Source organism: Squalius cephalus, assembly GCF_949319135.1.
Source record: "Squalius cephalus genome assembly, chromosome: 6".
Classification (NCBI taxonomy): Eukaryota; Metazoa; Chordata; class Actinopteri; order Cypriniformes; family Leuciscidae; genus Squalius; species Squalius cephalus.
Window position 1 is genome coordinate 26,597,355 of NC_137127.1, and position 25,567 is coordinate 26,622,921.

The following is a 25,567-nucleotide window of genomic DNA, read 5'->3' on the forward strand; positions in this document are numbered from 1 at the left end:
TATGTGGACACGATAATGATAATGATTTGATGCAAATAGCAATGCATGCTTTAAACAGTTTAATATAGCTACCCTCAGTTTAATTTATGTTCTAATTTAATGTGCTGCCTTCACAGAAGCTCAGGCAAACACACATTTTTAGATAGTTACTGGATTAACGTCTGTGTGCGTACGAAACATTCAAGATCACAAAACAGTTCAAAGGCAAAACAAACGTTTTCATAAATTATAATAAAAATAATGACAGAATTATTAGTATGTATTAACAATTTTTGTAGCATTTTTGTATTTAATTAATTAAATCAATATAATAATGAAAATATATAGCCTACATATGTATTATCAATCTGTAGAGACATACAATTTTTAAGTACAACGCGTCTCTAAAAACTTTAAAACTATTTTTTTTACATTTTTAAATATGCACATTGTTACTAGACTGCCAGTTTATGTTTTAAAGTAAAATCATTTATTAAGAAACTATTTCAAATACAAAACTCTTGTATCCAGACACAGGTGAGCATATTGGGCAAATGATGAAAGAAATGAGAACACACTAGAAACATAGGCACCTCAGAAAACAGGAAATAAACATAATTATAAACTCAGACACTATTGAATTCTTTTTAATCAAAACACCAGTCCTTGAACAGAAACTAAGCATGACTGTTTCGGCACTTTTGAAAGGCAACTCTTCATGCCTAAATACAACATCACAACAGTCACTGTGGTGTTGGGCAGAAAGACTAAGGTGGAGCAGAGTGAGGAAGACACCACACAACTAGTGGAGGAAGAGCCCATGGGTGTGCAGTGGACGTAGAGACCAATGCAAAATCAATGGAGGTTACCACGGCAGAAATGGCATAGTGGGATGCCTTGATGGAGCCGAAGGAATGGAGGCTCATCGTGGAGATGGTGCAGACCAGTGCAGATCAGATGGAAGACCAAGGCGAAGTGAGGAAGGCTGGACAACCAGGGTGATACCACTGCACTGGAGGGCCAAGGTGGAGGTAGAAGATCTGCAGATTGAGGAACAGCTGGTGGAAGTAACAAAGGTGGTGGAGCTGGAGGGATGGACTACAGTGTTTTGGAGGGTGCAGGCAGGGTCAGTTGTTTTAACTAGAAGGTGACAGATGATGTGCAGTGTCCACATAATCCTACAACACAATAAAACAAAATGTTGTTGTTTATTGCAGTTTTATACGATGTCAAGCAGATTAACAAATAGTATGCAAGTGACAAATATATGTAAAACATTAATTCTAAATATTAAATATACTCACATTAAATTCATTTTAAAGATGTTTTTGTATAGTAACAATGACAGAGTGGGAAGCGTTGATGTAGCCAGAGAGTTGAAGAATCACTTTGATACCAGTGGACCAGACGACCAAGTGGAGATGGAAGATGTGCAGGTCAAGGTGAAGCCGGTGGAAATGAGGATGATGGTGCAGCTGGAGGGATGAAGGTCCCTGGTAAAGCTGAATTATTGAAGGGTGCAGACATAGCGGTAGACCTGGAAGTCTGTTGTGGAACCAGGTGGATCACAGACCAGGACAGAGTCTGAATGATGAGTCTGAACAAATGGGAACACACTAGAAACATAGGCACCTCAGAAAGCAGGATATAAACATAGGTATAAACTCAGAAACTATTGAATTATTTGTAATCAAAACACCAGTCAGAAACGAAACATGACAGTTCCTGCATTTCCAAAAGGCAGCTCTTCATGCCTAAATACAACATTGCAAAAGCCACTGTGGTGGTGTGCAGAAAGACTAAGGTCAAGCAGAGCGAGGAAGACATCCAGTGGAGGAAGAGCCCATGGGTGTGTAGTGGACGTAGAGACCAATGCAAAATCAATGGAACTTACCACGGCAGAAATAGCATAGTGGGATGCCTTGATGGAGCCGAAGACTGGAGGCTCATCGTGGAGATGGTGCAGACCAGTGCAGATCAGATGGAAGACCAAGGCGAAGTGAGGAGGGCTGGAGAACCAGGGTGATACCACTGCACTGGAGGGCCAAGGTGGAGGTAGAAGATCTTCAGATTGACGAACAGCTGGTGGAAGTAACAAAGGTGGTGGAGCTGGAGGGATGGACTACAGTGTTTTGGAGGGTTCAGGCAGGGTCAGTTGTTTTAACTAGAAGATGACAGATGATGTACAGTGTCCACATAGTCCTACAACACAGTAAAACAAAAAGTTGTTGTTTATTGCAGTTTTATACGATGTTAAGCAGATTAACAAATAGTATGCAAGTGACAAATATATGTAAAACACCAATTCTAAATATGAAATATATACTCACATTAAATTCATTTTAAATATGTTTTTGTATAGTTAGAATGACAAAGTGGGATGCGTTGATGTAGCCAGAGAGTTGGAGAATCACTTTGATACCAGTGGACCAGACGACCAAGTGGAGATGGAAGATGTGCAGGTCAAGGTGAAACCGGTGGGAATGAGGATGATGGTGAAGCTGGTGGGATTGAAGGTCCCTGGTAAAGCAGAATTATTGGACAATGCAGGCTTAGCAGTAGGCCTGGAAGTCTGTTGGAACCAGGCGGATCACAGACCAGGACAGAGTCTGAATGATGAGGGATCCCGTTGAACCAGAGGGACAATAGGCCATAGTAGATCCAATGGAGTGAGAAGCCAAGGTGGAGCCAAGGCAACAAAGATCAAATAGCTTAGCAAACTGAGAAAATTGCTAGCAGTGAGCTGAAGAAACAAAGGACTTTGAATACATAAGAGATAATAATGAACTAAAATAGACACAAGTAAGCATAATGGCTAACCAAAGAAACAAATAAGATCACACTACAAACATAAGCAACTCATAAAACAGGTAGTAAACACAGGAAAATTTGAACAAAATTAACATTACAATAGGACTTCTAAAATAGAACAAGGCATATATAATATTGATGCCTAATGACTTCCTTGAACCAGCTAGTTTTCAGTTCTAATCTTGACCCTTGGCTATTATGCAAAACTACACATATGGGACTTGTCACTACATGGTAGGAACATTTGTAATGTAGTTATAAGAAATTAATAGTATCTACATTTGTAAGTGCAATATAATTTTGTTTACATTGCATTTACAAGTATACATCCAAATAATGATTTTTATAAAAATGCATTGCATATACAGTGTATCCACATTGAAATACAAAATGTAATTAGTTATTTTTTGTACTACTGTCCTGTTGTGAACAAATTCTGCTTAAGGAAGTATGCATGTTGTCATGACTATGCCACATCTGTGTCCTGTATAATGTTGAAATGCCCTCATAGTATACCTACAAACATAATAAAACAAAATAGTTTTTAATTATATTTTAACTTAACAAAATAATGAATATTAAAGTTAAACATTTATGAAAAATAGCATCAATAAAAAAAAAGTATTAATACTCACATCAGGTCTGTATTTAGTAGCATAGTTTTAGCAAAGTGCAGTCTTTTTGTTGTGTGCTGTGCATCAAATGGAGTGGGGGGTTTTCGCAAATAGATTGATCAGATGGTCAGTTGTTTTGAACTAGAAGGTGACGGATGACTTGTAGTGTCCTCATAGTCCTGCAAAATAGTAAAACAAAATGTTGTTTAATGTAGTTTTATGCAACATAAGAAAATATATGAATAATATGGTTATGAAAAGCACATTCAAAACAGTATTGAATGAATAATAAATATACTCACATCTCTGTGAAGATGATGCTTTATTCAACAAGAAAGCCTGCTTATCTTCTTTTTTTTCTTTCCTGGTTGTTGTAGATGGTAACAGATGAAATGTTCTTTTTTTAACAGGAGAAGGTCACTTGTTTTTGTTTAGATGAAGGATGAGATGGTAAAATCTTTGAGCAGAAACTGAAAAGTTGAGTTGTCCATAAGGTCCAGATTGTCTATTGTTTGAGAAAGGTTTCTACTAGGGAATGTGAAAGTAACACTACAATTTTTGGCATCTTATATTTTAAAAAAATCATAATTTACTTAAATGAATAAATCAAATTCCCTGTATACAAAATGTATGAGTATTACATCATAGGGAATGAAAATAGTGATGTAAGTAGAACTACATATCTTCAACTCAGCATAAAATTTGCTGTACAATGACAATATTGAAGAAAAACACCTTAGCTAGTTCAGGAAAATCACATTATATGTCCCTGATTTACAATGTTTTTGATTTGGATGTAAATTTATCTGACATGCCCATTTATTTTAAAACTTTTTAGAAAATAAAAAATGACCACTTGGTAAACAAAAAATTGCTTGTTCTACTTACAAACTGACAAAATGTTCACCAAATGCAACTACTTTACAGCATGGACATAGCTTGTGAGGAAGCCATTCTGGATCTCTGTTCAGAACTGATGCAAAAAATCTTTTGATGCCTGTTATTTAAAAATTTCAAGTAAATATGTAATTTGAATCCTAGAAACCTGAACACCTAATATGATGGTCTGGCCCCATAGTCCAAATGTCAAGCTAAAAACCATGCTATAAAGTGATAACTCTAATGGGTGTGGTTTTGCATAATAGCCCAAAGTTGCTAATTCAATCTTAATAAAAATGTAGTAAGAAGAAAAAAAAGAGGAGAACTGGGTTGGCTGACAAAATTTTAAATACATTTTTTAAATAAATATATATATGTATAAATTATACAAATTATCCATTGTACTGATTTTGCAACAAAGGTCTCAACAAAATAAAAACTGTTACATGGTAAATAAGTCATAGGCATTTTAAGACAGCAGTTTTTATCATTGTTTTTAAGTCCAGTCTTGTAATTTTAGAGGCTATATCTATGTCATATAAATCTATGTATAAATAAACATAATTTGTAGTTACTACCATGATTTTATTTCCCAATTGCTGCAGCATGCCCTACTTAAAATCCACTATGGATTATGGGGTTGATTGGCACAATTTTAAACTATAAAACAAATATATAAAAAAATAATATAAGTTAAACCATTTTGGAGTGGGCTCGTGCCTGACTCCTTGGTCCAAATGCGTTGGTGAATTTAGATAACCTCAAGCCAATCACGTCCTCAACAGTGGCAATGACTTTTTCAAATGCCTGCCCTATAAACCTTTAGTGGTAATTTACACACCATGGTGACCATGATAAGGGTGAATCAGGATTTCTGTTTTGGAAAGGGGGCGTGACAAATGGATATTATATATCTAAGGAACACAGAAGGTGCACAAATTATCAATTATTGGCTGCAAGAGAAAGTGATAAAAGGTTTGGTTTTCAAGTTTGGTTTACTCATAATTAAAAAGAGATTCAGTAGTTTGATGCAAATTTAAAAAGATTTAAAAATAAACCCTATGCCAATCAACCCCTGTGCCAGCCAACCCAGTCTACATTTTCCCCTTCCCTAGGGAGCCGCCTTGTCTATTGCCTCCCTACCCACCCCCTCCCCCAATGGCAGGCGGAATCTTTACCACAAATATGATCACAACAGTGAAATGAGTATTACATGATGAAAACTATAGTAAGTTTGCACAACGTCAACACTTATACCTTCCATATCTTTAGTATAAACGTGATCTATCAATGTACCTTTTTCCGTGGTTGGATTGTGTACCTGTTGACTGTATCCATGAGTTTCCATTAATTTCACAATTGTAGATGAAGTAAAGATGTCTTCATTAAAGTCTCCCATGATTACTTTCTGTCCTGGATGCTGTTCCACCTCTTCAATAACTTGTAATAGTTGCTGTCGAAACATGTCAGTTTTATATGAACTGGGCCTGTACAAGAGCGCAGCAGTCAAATTGACATGTGGAACTGTAAAGTATAAACATTCTAAGTTCCAGTTCTCAGGAGTAAAGATGTCACACTCAATTTTGTCAGAACAATATATTCCAACTCCACCTCCTCTCTGATGTTTTAGATCAGTAAAAACAGCAGTACTGTTGTCATAACACTTAGCTCTTGGGTTGTGCTTGAACACAAATTCTGGAATTTGTAATTCTTGTGCTTTGTCCTCAGCATTTAGCCACGTTTCTGTCAAACAAATACAATCAGCATTCATTAGAGCTTTATGTGCAAGAACATCTTGAAAGTGAGCTTTCAGACTTTGTACATTAATCAGTGCTACTCTGAATGTACCAAGTGATTTAGTGTAACTGTACTCTTCCAAAGGGAATTTTGGCATATCTTTCAAGGCCAACTCAATTTTGTCATTACAAAATATAGCCGACTCTTTAAAGTCCTCAATTATTAGCCCACTGAGAGATCTAACACGGCTCAATGCAACATATGCTTGCCCTGCTGTAAAGATTTTCTTAAGTGATACAACAGCTTTATCTACTGTGAGTCCTTGCACTTTGTGAACTGTACATGCCCATGCTAATCTGAGAGGAAACTGACGCCTTATACCACCATCATTTGTGACTTGGTCTTCTTGTAGTACAATTACTGTTGAATTTTGTGAAAATTTCTGGCGCGTTTTAGATCTCTGAATTTTACCGACATTTGGATTATCAAACTCCACATGAATGGCTGATGGGAAATCATCATCATTGTTTCGACTTTCACTGATGTGGACCACTGTACCAAAAGCTCCATTGACAAGACCATCTGCAACATCAATATTTTTTTTTAACATGACCTTTGCTCCAATACCCAGGGAAACGCATGCAGACAAAGATGAGTTGAAAACTTTCGTATGAAATCCAACTTTACGTTCCATTCGTCCACTTTTTGAATTTTTCACATAATCTTGAGCATGTATACTGATTGCCTCTGGGCAACATTCATGTAGTCTTTCAATGTTGTATTTATCGACTTCGGCATTTGTAGCGAATATGTGAAGATCATTACAATTCTCTCCTGTTTCACAGTTTTTCAACATAGCAATATCAGCTGTGGCAAGACATTCGTTTTTCTTTCGTACTCTGAGCCGATTTAACATTTCAGCAAAACTTGAATCTTGTTGTCGAACAACTTTAGTTAATTCAGCAAGTTCAAAGTTATTCTCCCATAGGTTTACTCCTTTTGCATCAGCATAGAGAGCAGTTCCTTTAACAGGCGGAAGCTGAAAATAATCTCCCACTGCAACAATGTTCACTTTTCCAAAGAGAGAGTAGTCACCAGTTTGTTTTATTTGTCGTAACCTTCCGTGAATATATGACAAAAGACGATGGTCAACCATAGACACTTCATCAATAATCAAAATTTGCAAACTACCCAATTTTGTCCGTAAAGAGTTTATTTTGTCATCACCAAGAGGCTGATATGGCAGTCTGACGTTTGCACCAATTGCAAATGTATGATGTAAAGTGGAAGCTCCGATGCTATATGCGGCGACTCCAGTAGATGCGCTCAAAAGTACAGTAATGTCATCAGGATTCTCAGACAGTTGAGATAACAGTCTGGAAGATTCATACTGTATTGCCTTAATTAGATGACTTTTTCCTGTGCCTGCTCCACCAGTAAGAAATAATCGAAATGGTTCAGGGTTTTGTCCAAGTATTTTCTGTAGACACCAGTTTCGCACTTTGTAGAACACAGCAGATTGTTCCTCATTTAGTGACCTCAGTAAATACAGTGCATCATCTCTTGCCATTGTAGTGTGGTTTGTCTCAATGGTACACACAGTTTGAGGATTTCCTGTAAGATCTGGAATAAGTTCTTGAGTGTCATCTTCATCAGGCAATAGTTTATCCTTCATCAGTTCTATGCATTCATCACGCTGTTTTTCTGTTTCAGGACATATCTGGGCCCAAGCATCTTCTAAATCCACATCTTGCTCTAAAAGCTGTTTAGCTCGGTCTATTTTGTCACTTTCCTTTTCAAACAATTCTCTGTTGCCATCAACAATGGATTTCACGTCACAACCACTTTTTATGACACCAGTGTTGTAAAACTCCTCATATGTGGTATAGTTGCTCGGCTTCAGATCACAGTCATCGTAATATGGTAAGAAAAGCTGCAGCAATGAATGATAATATTTTTCTGGATCTTTAGTGGGTGAAAACCTTGGATACCTCACTACTGCAGGTTCAGTTCGTGTCCTTCGTTTGACATGGCCATTGTTATTATTGAGTTGAATTATTTCATTTTCAGCTGTTTTGTTATGTGAGGAAACCTCTGATTTTGTCAGAACTCTGTACTCGGAACAAAAACTGGCAAGACATATATTTTCTAGTGGTTCTTTCTCTGGTCTGTTTTTGTACCGGTCAATAAGACTTGTCATCCAAAAACTGCTTTCATAATCAGACTGGTCATTTTCCACTTTGTTTCGCAGCATATTCAAAGGCAAACTCATCTTTACAGGATTTTGTCCTACCGGTATAAATTGTACTTTACGAGAACATTCCTTCAAATGCATGCCTGTTAGTCTGTACACTGCCTCTTGAGCAGAGATTTCTCTGTTGTGCAGATAGACACTTCCCAACTGTTTTAATGACGCTTTAGCATCAAGATTTCCATTCATCGCCTCACTCTGTGAACGCTGAAGCAACAGACCCATTTCTTGTTCTGCTTTCGTGATGTAACTGATTATATAGACCACTACAGAAAAAGCATCTGTGACATACTGAATATCCATATTCCCTTGCCAAGCACGCAGTAAATCTCTGTTATACTGGTTTACCCAAACATCTTTTGGATTTCTTTTCAAGACAATACTTTTCTTTTTGGTACACCTGTTGTATGCTTTTTCAAACATAGGTTGATTAATCCCAATAGATGAAAAAAAGGCATCAACTGAATCAAAATTGACATCAGAATTTAAAGCAGTTTTGACTTTCTTTATAATTGCACTTGATGTGTCATTTCCATCTTTACCTTTCAACTCATCTGCATGACTTGGTCTTGTAATAAACGTACGACTTGATGGTGGTCGTGGGAAATTAAATCTACAAACTGTATTTTTCTTCCGACATGTTTTTGAATGTCTTGTACTGTGCTTCTGAACACTGTTCACTGTTTCGTAAAGTACAGTATCCTTTTCTGGTGGTATCTCACATGTGATGTAAGTGTCAATAAACTCAGCAACCAGAGGATCATTGTCTGTGTCATTATCATTGAGCTTCGGAGCATCTTCCACCCAAAACAGGCAGTGGACATGAGGAGAACCACGCTGTTGAAATTCAACACGATAAAAGTAGTCTTTTACCTTGCCAATAGGCTGTGCTGGTGACATTATGACATTTTTCAGAAAACAATGCCATCTGTGATCAAACATTCTTGCTGCAGTGACAGGATTTCGTCTTATAAGTCCACATTTTTCAGACCAGTCAAGCTCATCAACATTTATTTGTTTCCCCTCTTGCTTAATAATAGTGTTCATCATTTCAGGCCATCTCAGGTCAGCAGAACTAAAAGATGCAAAGAAAGTCGGTATGCCTAGTTGTCTTATCAGGGCAAACAGATCTTTTTGCGTAGACATCCAATAAGGAGGAGTTCCTCTTACTGGTCTTAAGAACTTATATCCTTCATCATAATGTAGTATTTTTTGCAAGAAATCAGAGTTTGTTAGCATATCTTGTGTGACTTTTAAACTATTATTTTCACAACCTTTCCTCAGTGCAATTGATACATTAGACACAATTTGATCAACTTCTGATATATATTGTGCATAAAAAATGAAGTCTGTGCTGTGTGCAAAACGTCCATCTGCATTTAGTATTCTTGCATTTAGATATCGTGACAATGTGATTTTTTCCTGTCTTTCATCATGAAATGTTGGACCACCAGTAGGATAGAGAACAGGGAAACACTTTGCCTCATTTTCTTTATCAGTTAGCAGCCTAACAGGACTGTTACCTTCTCCTGGAGCAACATTTAGTACATCCTGAAAATATTGATCAATTATTTCTGAACCCAGATCAACAGGTTGTAGTGATGTGTCTGACAAAAGACCACTTTGTTCTTTAATATGTTATATCTTCCTCTGGGTCATGTTCACCTCCATTATCATCATCATTTTTATCTGTAACATCTTGTTCGTTCATTTCAAAATCATCAGCATCCTTGTCTGATTCATCACTTGCATTCAAAGAGTTTACCCACTGCTCATTAAACTGCACATCATTATACCATTTATTATGTCTCATCAAATAAGACAATGCATGTCTGACACGATCAGTGTTAACATATTTATATTCATAATGGCCTTTATATGTTAATTTCCGTTTCAGTTTTATTCTTATCATGTGGTCATCACATTCATTACGTGGGAGAATATTTGAGACATCTGTGGTATTAACAGGAACACAAACTACAGGTCCATGACAGCCATTCTGTTTTCCACGAGGAAGACAAAGCAACTTCATAAAAGGAATATTGCGTGCAATAAGATGTTCTTCCAACAAGTTCAGACCTTTTAGTTCTTTTGGAACGTCCACCAAATGCATGTTGTTGGCAACACTCTCTTCAGGCAATTTCCCACCAAGGATTTTACGATGGCATGTATAGCAAATCCACAATTTACAAGCCGGATTACCTGATAAATGGCATCTATTCTCACATGCAGTATTGCATTCATGTAAATACTTTAGTGTGATGCATCTTTCAGCCAAATCATTAATTTGTTGACCTCTGGTTTTATAGCAATCTCTTCGACATTCAACGACCTGTTTTCTGAACAATAAACGGTGGCAAACACAGCAAACAAATTCTGGACCTGTACTGACTTCTTGATGAAACTGATTAATAGTGAAATCAATGTCTTTCTGTCTGTCCCTCTGTTTTGCAGAAATGTCAGATCTTTTTTGTTTTTTACTCATACGAAACTTTTCATCGTCATGGTACTTGTTTTTAGAGTATTCACATACACTTGTTTTAAATGCGACGTTTCTGCGATATTTTCTCTTTGAGTATTCACATACACTTGCTTTAAATGCGAGGTTTCTGCGATATTTTCTCTTTGAATAATCACATACGCTTGCTTTAAATGCAGTGTTTATGCGATATTTATTCTTTGAATATTTAGATACACATTCTCTAAATGCTTTATTGGTTTTATACTTGGTCTGAGAATAGTACCGAACAAGTTTTTGAAAACGAGCATTTGTGGAATACTTCATCTTTGAATTTTCACATTTTGACTGCTGTACATTAATATTGTTCTTATATTTATTTCGAAGATTTTCAAGTTTGTTCTTCTTATATTCACTGTCTTTACAGTATTTTATTTTAGAATTCTCAGTCATTTTCTGCCTAAAATCACTGTCTAAACAGTATTTCTTTTTCCAATTATCAATCTTTTTCTGCTTATAATATTTGTCTTCATGGTATTTTTTTTTAGCGTTGTCAATCTTTTTCTGCCTGAAATCGGCGTTGGTTTGATATTGCTCACGTGCTCTTTTGCATTTAGAGTTCTCATCTGTGTCATTCAATTTCCTTTTTCGCAAACAGGCATTTATGCTCTGATCATCCACTTCAATGTTACAAGCTTGTGCACAAACATTTTCTTGATTTCTATATTTAACACATGTAACAACTTCATAGTGATTTCCATTGCAGTGCTTCAAATAGATTGCATTATCTGTAAATGACTGTTCGGTAGGGGCGTGTGCATTCCATCTGTCATCATTAAAGGTCATTACATTTATTTTTAACAAGTCAGCTAGACCAAATAATTCCACATGACTTCCCCACGTTCCGGAAAAATACATTTTAGACTGTGTCAAATAATCTTTCACTGATCTGTCCTCTTGTCTTAAGTATCTCACAAATTTAGAACTGTTATCTTCCAGATGTTTAACAACTGCACGTCTGATTTTAAGGTGTTTCTCTTGATTGCCACAAACTGCATGTGCTATTGATCTAAACAAGCAGTTACCATCTCCTTTAATGTTCTTTGTTTTGCACGGTACTCCTAAAGAACACAGATTTGTGCCTTGAATGCCAACATTTTCATTAGTCAGTTGTAAGCGTGCACACAAAGTATCCTGCTCTGCAAATGTTAATGGTTTGAAACTGAACTCAGTATTTACTGTAGGGCCAATAATGACATCATCATCCATTAATAAATTATCATGTAACTTGCTCATATGTGAAATTTTTGACTTGGTCTGTACACGTCTATTTTTCTTACTTGAATTCACACAGGTGTCAACCGATTTGCACATAGTTGCTGGTTTGTCTACATGTGTTTGTTTACCAGTGTCTGCGGCACACTTACTCTGCTTTGTTGCTCTGGTAGGTGAAACTTGTGTGACGCTTTTTTTAACAGACTTACATGACCTTGTCTCAACAGAAGGTTTAGAACTGAATTCTGCATTAACTGTAGATCCAACAATGACATCATCCATTAATACATTATCATGCAACTTGCTTACATGTGAAACTTTCGACATGGTCTGCACCCGTTTATCTTTCTTACTTGAATCCAGACATGTCTTAACAGATTTGCACATAGTTGATGGTTTCTGTGCACGTGTTCGTTCACCAGAGTCTCCAACACACTTGCTCTGCTCTACTGCAGTCGTAGGTGAAACTTGTGCGACGTTGCCTTGTTGACCAGACCTACATGAACGCATCTCAGCGCTCGTTGCCTTATCGATTACTGTTGCTGTCACACCCGTCACTTCAAATGATTCTCCCTGACCTTTCAGTGATGTGGCAAGGTTATCAACATGATAAAACAACATGTAAATGTCGTCACAATAAACTACTACGCTTGTGCCTGCATTAGATTTAACCATACCTTTATCATCACGTGAATGGGAATCAACCACAGCAAACATTGACCCTGCCTTTATAACTGCACAAATGTAGCCATAAATGTTCAACAAACATGCATCAGACTGAAACAGGGCCCTCTGAAGTGCATCTTCTATAGACATGCACACACCTCTCAATGCTCCATCATACACATCATTACCAAAAACACCACTCAGAGAATCTGACATCTTTATTGAGAATGTTGTGTTGAAGAGTGTATGCACAGTTGGCAATTCTGGAACAGCAACATAACCACACCATGCTGAATCATTGATCTTCCCCTGTAAGTCCATGGATGTGTACAGCTCATCTCCATGCAACAGAACAGCATCCAGGTCGTCTGTTGTCCAGGTCAGCACATCTTTCAGCACACTCATCATGACTGCTGTGATGCTGTTTGCTGCACACTGTCTGCCACTGTTGAAACCAAATCGGGAATCACCCTGATGGAAGGAACCCTGTAAGACTCTCTGTGGAAAATAATCAGAGTTATCGACATCAAGAGATGAACACATCGGAAGGTTATTGGAATCCATTGAAACATTATTGCAAGCCATTGAGGGGTTATTGTAAACCATTGAGGGATTATTGTAAACCATTGAGGGGTTATTGTAAACCATTGAAAAATTATTGGAAGCCATTGAAAGGTTATTGGAAGTCATTGGAAGGTTATTGGAAGTCATTGGAAGGTTTTTGGAAGGTATTTGGAAGTTTTTGGCAATTGCCGGAAAGTTTTGGAAATCCAGGCTCTCGACAGTAGAACCAGAGGACGATGCCTTTTTTTCAAGAGGAGGCATAACCTCAGCCAAGTCCATGGAGGAAGTGAGCAGAACGCGCTCAGCATTCCTCCTCTTTGCCGCCCGGGACCGACGGAAACCCTTTCCACGTGGCATCTGCAATTACATGAAAACACACAGACAGAAACAAGTTTAGTAACACACTAGCCTAAAATGTTTTATACACAACATTCATCATAACTTCATAAGTAAAAAGTAAAAATATATATATATTTATTTGTGCCCTTAATTTGTACATCCTTTTTGACAAAAACCTTCTCCTGAACACATTACAAATGTGTTTACATTCACAAAAATACACGGTACAAAAATAGTTTTTCATTATAACTAAAATTACCAACGACAGATTGATATGCTTTAAATTAACTTGTAAACTGTAAAATAAAGCATGTATTTAACTTCTACACAATGCCTTGTATTACCTATATTTTCACATAGATAAAAAATAGTTTACCAGGCCTTACCTTAGATGACTTCTGAAAGTCTTCTGAAACACAAGGAAAAAGCTCAAATTCAGTTCACACAACATTAATAGACAATTAGTCACCAATTATAATAATCAATTTCAATGATTATCAGTATTTGTTTCGTTAAAAAGAAAAACTCATAAAATTCATTAAATAAATATATAATTAGTCTTCTCAATCTATTAAAAATGAACTACATTACACATTCACCAAATAATCACTATTAAAAATAATTGAGCTTTTAATGATTTTATATTGTAATAATTTCACAGTTATTCTCCAAATTAGAAACAAATTAATCTCAGTGGCATCATTTCAAAGACACGGTTTAACCTAAACCAGGATTAGGCCTTAGTTCAATTATGATATTTAAGTAGGTTTTATAAACATGCCCTAGAAAAAACATTACTAGTGTGCATCTTGAGACAAAACAATGATATTAAATAATATATATTTTAATAATATAATATATATTTTAAGATATGTCTAAAATCACTCAAACATGCATTTTACCCTTGGACTAGCTTAAGCCTTGGATGTGAAACCAATGGAGTAAATTTTAAATATTTAATTGAGGATAGGAGCAGAATGCAACTCAATGCATATATTTATAATATTTAAGAGTGCTGGCCTACATAATTAGAATACGTAAAGTAGCACAGAGGCAACACTATACACTTTTATTTGCACAAACGTGTTTCTACGCATGCCATCACGCAGACCGTCAAACTTCATTAAATATTATTTCTCGTAAGGTTCGAGTGGTGTCGTGTGTGTGTGTGTGTGTGTGTGACAGAGAGGAATTAGAAACAAGCAGAATGTGGTTGTTTGTAAAGCACACGCATCATCATGTATCTGTTTTAAAACTAAACTAAGACATAAATCTGAAATTATCTTAATCAATACAGAATCGCTGGAGAGAATCTATAACACAATATCACATAAATTAAACAAACTGTTATTTCCTATATGCATAGCGTGCCAAGTTGATGCTTCATCTGCAATACAAACTGGTTTACTCTCACACATCACGGGACCAGACTGTAATCGCAGCTTTGCACTTAAAAAAAAATGCATTTCATCATATCACAAATGCAATTAATTGTTCATCGCTAAGCTAACACATATGTATCTGTTATACTATATAGTGTCTGTATAGAATTAATAGTAGAATGAAGTAGAGAAATAATTTCAAATAATATTTTGTAAGCCAGCTGTTTCGTTGCAGTAATGAAACAAAACACATCAATACAAATGTCAGGATCCCAATGAACACTTAAATTAAAACATAACAAACCAGTATATAATACATACATGCACGTAAGAGTGGCCAATGTGGCAAAAATATCATATAACGATTATTTAAATAAAATAAAAAATCACAATTAACAAATTTATCACAGTTCTTTTTATGTTGGTTTTACCATTTTGCAAGTAACTAATCTCCCTATTTTTAAAACAAAACATTACAAGGTAAAAAAATGTAACAAAAAAATAATAATTGCAAGCATTTAGGCCAAAGTGGCAAACATAAAAATCTTTGTCAATATTTTCTTTGTTATTAAAAATTACAAACAAAGATACACATTGCATATACACACCAAAATATTCAAATAAACAATGCTTTATATATTATTATTACTTTTCACCTACAGTAGGTGTTAAACAGTAACATTAAAATACAAAAATAAAACACTAAATTGACTTTACTGTATAGATTGATTCGTATTAAAGCTACTAGTAAAGTTCTCAGTCAACAGCAAATAGTTATTTTCTCCTAGTCTACATTGACTTCCTTAGTAGTTAGTTTTTCCTACTATGCAATTCAATGGAGGTCAGCAACTTTATGGATAGATACATTATTCAAAATATCTTATTTTGTGTTCAGCACAAGAAAGAAATTAATACAGGTTTGGAGCAAATTTAGAATGAGTAAAAAATGACACAATTATCATTTTTGAGTGAACTTTTCTTTTAACGATAAGCCGAAACATGTTTATTATAAGGCTACTCTGTCACTTTAAGACCTGCACGCGACGCGTCTAATACACGCATGACTCGCACCCAGTTTTCTCTCAAATGTTTTCTTGCTTTCACTTTAGTCATAAACCAAATGTGTTTACGTAAATCTTTTATTGACAAGTATTGGCTTAATAAGACACAAAGACAACTTAGTCCATTAACCAAGGCGCTGTTTAACAGACTTTAAGTGTCTAACATACACTTCGGGTTTAATGCGCTCAGAAACACGCATGAACAGCGCATCAGCACACGAATGAAATATTTAACCATGCAAATGCAAACAATGCCCTTTAGTGAATTGCAGTGTCCCGTGAGTGTAACTCTACCTCTGCATTAACATGTGATGTCAATGCACGTCGCGTTGTACAGTAGGCTATGTTTAGGCGGAAACGCCAGAAAACTGATAAAACGTGTGCTACTATTGCATGATAATATATTTCTTCAAAAGTAGATCGTGAACGTATTTTAATCATCTACGAACAAAACTCGTACAATCTGAATTCATTCCGATGAATGAATCTGAATATTGTTTACATGGACGCTAAACGTGATCAAAGAGCATTCGCACTACAAATGACAACCGGAATATTTACCTCACAGAAGAATATACGCACTTTAGTCTGTCGCATTTCGTGTTGTTTTTTATGAATCATGATAGGCTCTCTCAAAATGGTACAAATACGCACATTCCTACACGTACTGAACTAAAGTTAATGCTCTCTTCAACGACCACAGGATTCGAGAATAACATATTTTCAAACGAATCATATACCTTCAAAACACCTCATCTATACAACACACGACATATAGGATTATTTTAAAATACTTTTGCATGCTATTTTGTTAAGATTAACGTTAGCTTTACAACACCACAATGAGCAAGCCTCATTAAATTAAAACACCAACTAACGCCTATTTCTCACAAATAAACATATACACGTCAACTAATATACACATACTTCAAATTATGTTAGATATATTATGAATAAGCAGTAATAAAATACTGATTAATAAGATTATATAGACAACACATGAGAGCACGTTCTTACCGTTAGAGAAATGGGAACACAATAACTTCCTACCAACCGGAAATGTTCTCTCTGCCAACAGTCGCAGCTCCCCCAGTGGCTGGAATCTGGGAATGAATAAACATTTACCCTCCTTGCATACATAGCATAACTTTTGCTTTATTAGATTAACATAACTGACCATTTATTCACCAGGGGTCTCATTTATAAAGCGTGCGTACGCACAAAACGGGGCTGGAAACGTACGTACGCCAGTTCCCACGCAAAGGTGGTGATCTATAAAAAAAAAAAACTTGACGGGAGAATGTGCGCACCTTTAAGCAAACATTGAGCCGTGCGTACGCACATTCTGGAGACAAAGGGAATTGGCGACACCGATGGTGAGCTGGAGTTAAGTGTCTTTTTGGTCACTTTTAGACAGAAAATCAAAAGAAAATTTAACATACAGAAAAATAATACAAATATAATTTCACTCACCAAGCTTGTCACTTGAAGCAAATATCCATCCCTTCTTAAATGTCCGCGCCAGCGAGCGCATTGGACCGTTTGAAACTGACGCAAATAACAGTTTAAATAAATAAAATAATGATTTAAACTATGTTTTACTTCTAATATAAACATTTAGATTAAATATGCCATTCATATTAATGGAGTTGCACTTAAACATGAAATCATTACTGAGAAGTTACAACATTTTTATATTCAAATTCTGTCAATAGAAATATTTGTTGTGGATGCGGTGTTTTTGAACACTTTTCCTCTGGCATGCTGTGTTTTAATGTTTTAACCACAGAGAAAACTGCTTATCATGATAATACCAGATTGTCTGAGAAAATAGTTTCGTGCAAATAATGCCCAAGGCCTATCTGTTTCCATTAAAAATATCAATTAAAAATACAATTCGGCCAGTGGAAAAGATTGAGAAAAACTTTCTCTGAAATGTATTTAACACTATTTGATTTATGTATTCAAAAACAAGGCAAGGATAGGCAACAACTTGATTTTTATTAATGTAATGTGTCTTGTACCGTTAAACGTTATCACGTGTATGAATAATCATATGCAAATGATATGCAGATGAGGATCTGCATAGTAAAATAGGCGTTGTAAGCTGTTCGTGGTCATTCCACGAAATTGGTGCCTTTTGTGTCCCTGAGAAATAATCAGACGTAGAATTACTATAACAACAAATAAATTTGTGATTTAAAAACATAATAGTACTATGTATTATTTCCTCAAGATTACATTAAATTAAAGTCATTTATATATTATTTTAAATAATTAAAATTGCATTTATGCTGATAAGGGTAAAGTTTTTGGCCTGTCCCTCCCTGTGATTGTTCTTTTTCAGCAGGACTTTTAATTTGCAAATTGAACGCACAATTATACAACAATCACATTTTCATATTGTTCTAAGTATAGTGTCACTGTTAAGCAATGTTTTGGCATAAATATACATTATTTTTAATAAAATATAAATAATTTTATCGGTATCCCCTGATTTCATGTCATGCCTGTTACCCTCACCAAACACCCCTTGTAAAATAATGGTACATTCCTGTGACATCACTTCCAGAAAGTTACATCATCTCTCAATCATTATTCCAACAGTTAGAACACAAGCAAGTTTCTCTCTCTCTTCTATAATACTCTATTTTGATGATTTATTAGGTATAACTGAGATGGGGACATCATGCAATGTCAAAACTGTTACTGATTTTTAAAGTATAAATTTAAATTAATGTAATCAATATCTACAAGTAATATCCTTTCAAAGTGTACAACATGTGCTTTTGTGGCCTTGCCCTAATAGCTAGCAATTAGCAAATTAGCTTGAATTTGTCAAACCTGTTACTGTCAGGCCTGTGACTTTTGTATAGTAACAGGTTTTGACATGTGGGGTAACAGGGATGACATAGATTAGGTGTCACCTTAGCCACACTGTTTTTAAAGTTTATCTGTGTAAATTGCAAACATTTTTAAAGGTCATCCTGGGTGTTTTATTGAGCTAATGCCTATATCATTTAGAGTTGGTATTGCTGGTGCATCTGTATCATCTCAGGGAACCGAGGTTACGCTAGCATGCAGGGATGCCAGATCAACCCCTTGGCCTGAAAGAGGAGGTCCCTCCTCACTGGTATCAACCATGGAGAAGTGCTCGTCAGCTGCATCAGAACTGGGAACCAGGCTTGGTTCGTCCAGAGCGGAGCCACAAGTAGCACTGCGCATCCGTTTTCCCTGATTCGCTCTAATACCTGCGGTAAGAGCGTGACGGGGGGAAAAACATAGAGTGGGCAGCGGGGCCAGATGTGGGCCGGCGCATCCCTGCTCTTGGAGAAAAACTCCGAACAGTGAGCATTTTCCTGAGACACAAATGGGTCTACCTTCGCTCTGCCGAATATCTTCCACAGCAGTTGGACTGTCTGCGGATGTAAAGACCATTCCCCTGCCAGAACATTGTTCCTGGACAGTCTACCTGGTCCTACATTCAGGTGACCTGGCACGTGCGCTGCTCTCAGCAAGCGTAGATTATGCTGAGCCCAGATCAGGAGGCGTTCCGTCAGCCTGTAAAGGGTTTGGGATCTGATACCTCCTTGGGAATTTATATAGGCCACCACCGACATGTTGTCCAATCGGACCAAGACGTGGTGTCCTTTTATTTTGGGACAGAAAACGCCTCAGCGCATTGTCAACTGCCATAATTTCCAGGCAGTTTATGTGTAGAAGCTTTTCCCATTCTGACCACTGGCCAAAGAACGGTCTGCCCTCGAGCAGCGCTCCCCATCCCGAGGTGGAGGCGTCCGTGGACACTACCTTCACACTCGAGGAAGTCCCCAGGCTTACACCTGACCTGTACCAGTCGGTCGCTTTCCAAGGTTTCAGAGATGAGATGCATTTTTGATCTACATTGAGGCGTAAGAGACCGGAGGTCCACGCTCGACGCGGTACTCGCGCTTTAGCCAGAACAGGCCAAACGGCAGGACTTTATTTTTGACACCAAACTTTGCATGTCTCATTGTCACTTCACTCTGACCACATCACATCAGTTTTATGACTGCTACTGGTCAAAAGTGATAATCCATTAAATCATATTTTTAATTACTTTTTATATGATTTTTCAGCCATTTCGCCTAAAATCATACTTTTTCGAACTCCTCCTAGACCGTTTGTCCAATTTTCACCAAAATCGAATCGTATCATCTCCAGACCGTGCCGACTCAAAGTTATGGATTTCATGTCGATTGACGAAACTATTTTCGTATAGCGCAGCAGCAAAGTTGAGGCATGATGCCAAAAGGACTATTCAGGCTTTATCTCTGCAATGCCTTGACATATTAACACCAAACTTGTTATGTCTCATTGTCACTTCACTCTGACCACATCACATCAGTTTTGTGACTGCACCACCTATTGGTCAAAAGTGATAATCCATTAAATCATATTCTTATTTACTGTTTATATGATTTTTCAGGCATTTCGCCTAAAATCTTCTTTAAATGTCTTTAATTGCTGATTGTTGCAGTTGATCTGACACTTTCAGCAATGTTGGCATGTCTTGTCGTCTTATTCTGCTTGGCCCCGGTAATTGCTGCTTGCAGCTATATTAGGGGCCAAGCACCGAAGGTGCGGAGGCACCTATTGTTTTTGTTCCGGTTCTTATTAGGGGCCAAGCACCGAAGGTGCGTAGGCACCTATTGTATCTGTTCCCGTTCCTATTATTAGGGGCCAAGCACCGAAGGTGCGGAGGCACCTATTGTTTTCGTTCCCGTTCTTATTAGGGGCCAAGCACCGAAGGTGCATAGGCACCTATTGTATCTGTTCCCGTTCCTATTATTAGGGGCCAAGCACCGAAGGTGCGTAGGCACCTATTGTATCTGTTCCCGTTCTTATTATTATTATTCTTCCTTCTTCCAACTGGGAGTCTATGGCAGCCCATAGAACCGAATGCGGGAAAGTTGTTTTGGTTTGACATTCTGATAGAGGACAGTCCCAACATTAAATACACCAATTTTGGTGTGTCTAAGTCATTCCCTCTAGCGCCACCACCTGTCCAAAGTTTCACTTTTATTTTGCTAATAACTTTTGAACCGTAAGGCCAATCAACAAAATTATTTTTCTCTCTGATTCCTGAGCTCATGCCAATTCGATTGCACCCTATGACATCATTTCTGTCATAACAATATGGCCGCCATTTTGAATTTATCTAAAAAGCTACTTTTTCGAACTCGTCCTAGACGGTTTGTCCGATTTGCACGAAAATTGAACCAGATCATCTACAGACCATGCTGACAAAAAGTTATGGAATTCAAGTTGATTCGCTTAACAGTTTTCGATAAACCCACGAATACATTTTACGTAGCGCTTGCGAAAACAGATGTAAGGCCGTATCTCCGCAACGCTTTATCGGATTCAGACCAAACTTGGTACATGTCATCACAAGCATGACCTGAGGCTACATGCTGTGTTTCGGCGCAGCGCCACCTACTGGTCCGGAGATATGAAAAATGGCTATTTTTGCTTATAACTTCTGAACAGTTTGTCCAAAAATCATAAAATTGGTCTCGTTAGATTCAGGGTAACATGCCGAGTCGACTGATATCCAATATTACCATATCGGCCATTTTGACTGTCGGCCATTTTGAATTTTGTGCTAAAATGCTGTATTTTAAGAACGCATGAACAGATTGTTACGAAACGTGGTATGGGTCATCAGCACAATGCCCTGAATGAGCCTGAGAAGTTTCGAAACAGCGCCACCTAGTGGTGAATTTTTTTTTTCAAATGCTTATAACTTTGGGTGTGGTCGACTTATTTTCACGAAACTCATCTTTTTAGACTCCTGAATCGTTGCCGAGTCCTATGATACCAAACATGCTAGGTTTCGCCTTACGGTTTGTGTAGCGTTGTGATTTAGCGCTTAAAAAACATTTGGCTATATCTTTGAAACCGCTAGTCCGATCGAGATGAAACCACCGTCAGAAGTTTGGAAACATAGGTCGATAGCTATATGCCAATGCCCAAATGCGAAAATATTGATGTTTAGGGGTAGTAAATTCCAAACAAAGTCATGTGTCAGTCATTTTTTACATGTTTTTTCATATAAATGTCTATAACTCCGAAGCGAATTGAGATATTTTCACCAAAATCGACACACATATGTATGAGCTCACTCTGAGGACATGTAAAAAAGATGGTGGGACTCAGCCTCTTGGTGGCGCTATAATAGAACAAAACATGAAATTCCCATTGACTTCAATGCAGTTTTGTGAAATAAAATGCTATACTAAACAAATGCATTGGTGTAATATTACGAAACTCAAAATGTGCCATCAGCACCATCCCCTGAAGGTACCCAAAATATTTCGAGACAGTGCCACCTAGTGGTCAAAAGTTATAACAAAATTTACAAAACTGCTAATAACTTTTGAATAAGTTGGCCTATTGTAATGCAACTGGTCTTAATAGATTCCTTGGGTCAAGACGAGAACATAGATACCAAGGTTTCCTTATTTGGCCTAGCTTCCTGTCCGCCATCTTGATTTTCAGTCAAAACCTACTTTTTCGAACTCCTCCTAGACCGTTTGTCCGATTTTCACCAAAATCGAATCGTATCATCTCCAGACTGTGCTGACTAAAAGTTATGGATTTCGTGTCTATAGACGAAACCGTTTTCGTATAGCGTAGCAGCAAAGTTGAGGCATGATGCTAAAAGCACTATTCAGGCTTTATCTCTGCAATGCCTTGACATATTGACACCAAACTTTGTATGTGTCATTGTCACTTCACTCTGACCACATCACATCAGTTTTGTAACTGCGCCACAGATTGGTCGAAAGTGATAATCCATTAAATCATATTTCGAATGACTTTTTATATGATTTTTCAGCCATTTCGCCTAAAATCCTCTTTAAATGTATTTAATTGCTCATTGTTGCAGTTGGTCTGACACCTTCAGCCATGTTGGCATATCCTGTCGTCTGCTTGCGCTTGGCCCCGATAATTGCTGCTTGCAGCTATATTTATTATTATTCTTCCTTCTTCCGACTGGGAGTCTATGGCAGCCCATAGAACCGATTGCGGGAAAGTTGTTTTGATTTGACATTCTGATAGAGGACAGTCCCAACATTAAATACACCAATTTTGGTGTTTCTAAGTCATTCCCTCTAGCGCCACCACCTGTCCAAAATTTCACTTTTATTTTGCTAATAACTTTTGAACCTTAAGGCCAATACACAAAATTCTTTTTTCATCTGATTCCTGAGCTCATGCCGGTTCGATTGCACCCTATGACGTCATTTTCCGTCATAACAATATGGCCGCCATTTTGAATTTATCTAAAAAGCTACTTTTACGAACTCGTCCTAGACGGTTTGTCCGATTTGCACGAAAATTAAACCAGATCATCTACAGACCATGCTGACAAAAAGTTATGGAATTCAAGTTGATTCGCTTAACAGTTTTCGATAAACCCACGAATAAATTTTACGTAGCGCTTGCGAAAACAGATGTAAAGCCGTATCTCCGCAACGCTTTATCAGATTCAGACCAAAGTTGGTACATGTCATCACAAGCATGACCTGAGGCTACATGCTGTGTTTCGGCGCAGCGCCACCTACTGGTCCGGAGATATGAAAAATGGCTATTTTTGCTTATAACTTCTGAACAGTTTGTCCAAAAATCATAAAATTGGTCTCGTTAGATTCAGGGTAACATGCCGAGTCCACTGATATCCAATATTACCATATCGGCCATTTTGGCTGTCGGCCATTTTGAATTTTGTGCTAAAATGCTGTATTTTAAGAACACATGAACGGATTGTTACGGAACTTGGTATGGGTCATCAGCCCGATGTCCTGAATGAGCGTGAGAAGTTTCGAAACAGCGCCACCTAGTGGTGAATTTTTTTTTTCAAATGCTTATAACTTTGGGTGTGGTCAACTTATTTTCACGAAACTCATCTTTTTAGACTCCTGAATCATTGCCGAGTCCTATGATACCAAACATGCTAGGTTTCGCCTTACGGTTTGTGTAGCGTTGTGATTTAGCGCTTAAAAAACATTTGGCTATATCTTCGAAACCGCTAGTCCGATCGAGACGAAACCACCGTCAGAAGTTTGGAAACATAGGTCGATAGCTATACGCCAATGCCCAAATGCGAAAATATTGATGTTTAGGGGTAGTAAATTCCAAACAAAGTCATGTGTCAGTCATTTTTTACGTGTTTTTTCATATAAATGCCTATAACTCTGAAGCGAATTGAGATATTTTCACCAAAACTGACACACATATGTATGGGCTCACTCTGAGGACACGTAAAAAAAATTGTGGGACTGAGCCTCTTGGTGGCGCTATAATAGAACAAAACATGAAATTCCCATTGACTTCAATAGAGTTTTGTGAAATAAAATGCTATTTTCATTCAAAACCTACTTTTTCGAACTCCTCCTACACCGATTGTCCGATTTTCACCAAAATCGAATCATATCATCTCCAGACTGTGCCGACTGAAAGTTATGGATTTCGTGTCGATTGACGAAACCGTTTTCGTATAGCGCAGCAGCAAAGTTGAGGCATGATGCTAAAAGCATTATTCAGGCTTTATCTCTGCAATGCCTTGACATATTGACACCAAACTTTGTATGTGTCATTGTCACTTCACTCTGACCACATCACATCAGTTTTGTAACTGCGCCACCTATTGGTCGAAAGTGATAATCCATTAAATCATATTTTTAATTACTGTTTATATGATTTTTCAGGCATTTCGCCTAAAATCTTCTTTAAATGTCTTTAATTGCTAATTGTTGCAGTTGATCTGACACTTTCAGCAATGTTGGCATGTCTTGTCGTCTTATTCTGCTTGGCCCCGGTAATTGCTGCTTGCAGCTATATTTAGGGGCCAAGCACAGAATGTGCGTAGGCACCTATTGTATCTGTTGGCGTACCAAAAATAATTCTTCTTCTTCTTCCGCTCTGGGAGTCTATGGCAGCCCATAGAACCGCTTGCGGGAAAGTTTTGAAATTTGGCACACTGATAGAGGACAGACTGAACAGTCACCATAGCAAATTTGGAGTCTCCAACTCATTGCCTCTAGCGCCACCAGCTGTCCAAATTTGCACTCATGTTTATGCTAATAACTTTTGAACCACAAGGGCTAGAAACAAAATTCCCACTTCTTCTGATTCCCTAGCTCAAGACGATTCGATTGCACCCTATGACGTCATTTTCCGTCATGGAAATTTGTCCGCCATTTTGAATTTTTCAAAAAATCTACTTTTTCGAACTCCTCCTAGGCCGTTGCTCCGATTTTCACGAAAATTGAACCAGATCATCTACAGACCATGCCGACAAAAAGTTATGGAATTCAAGTTGATTCGCTTAGCAATTTTCGAAAAAACCCACAAACAAATTTTACGTAGCGCTTGCGAAAACAGACGTAAGGCTGTATCTCCGCAACGCTTTATTGGATTCAGACCAAACTTGGCACATGTCATCACAAGCATGACCTGAGGCTACATGCTGCGTTTCGGCGCAGCGCCACCTACTGGTCCGG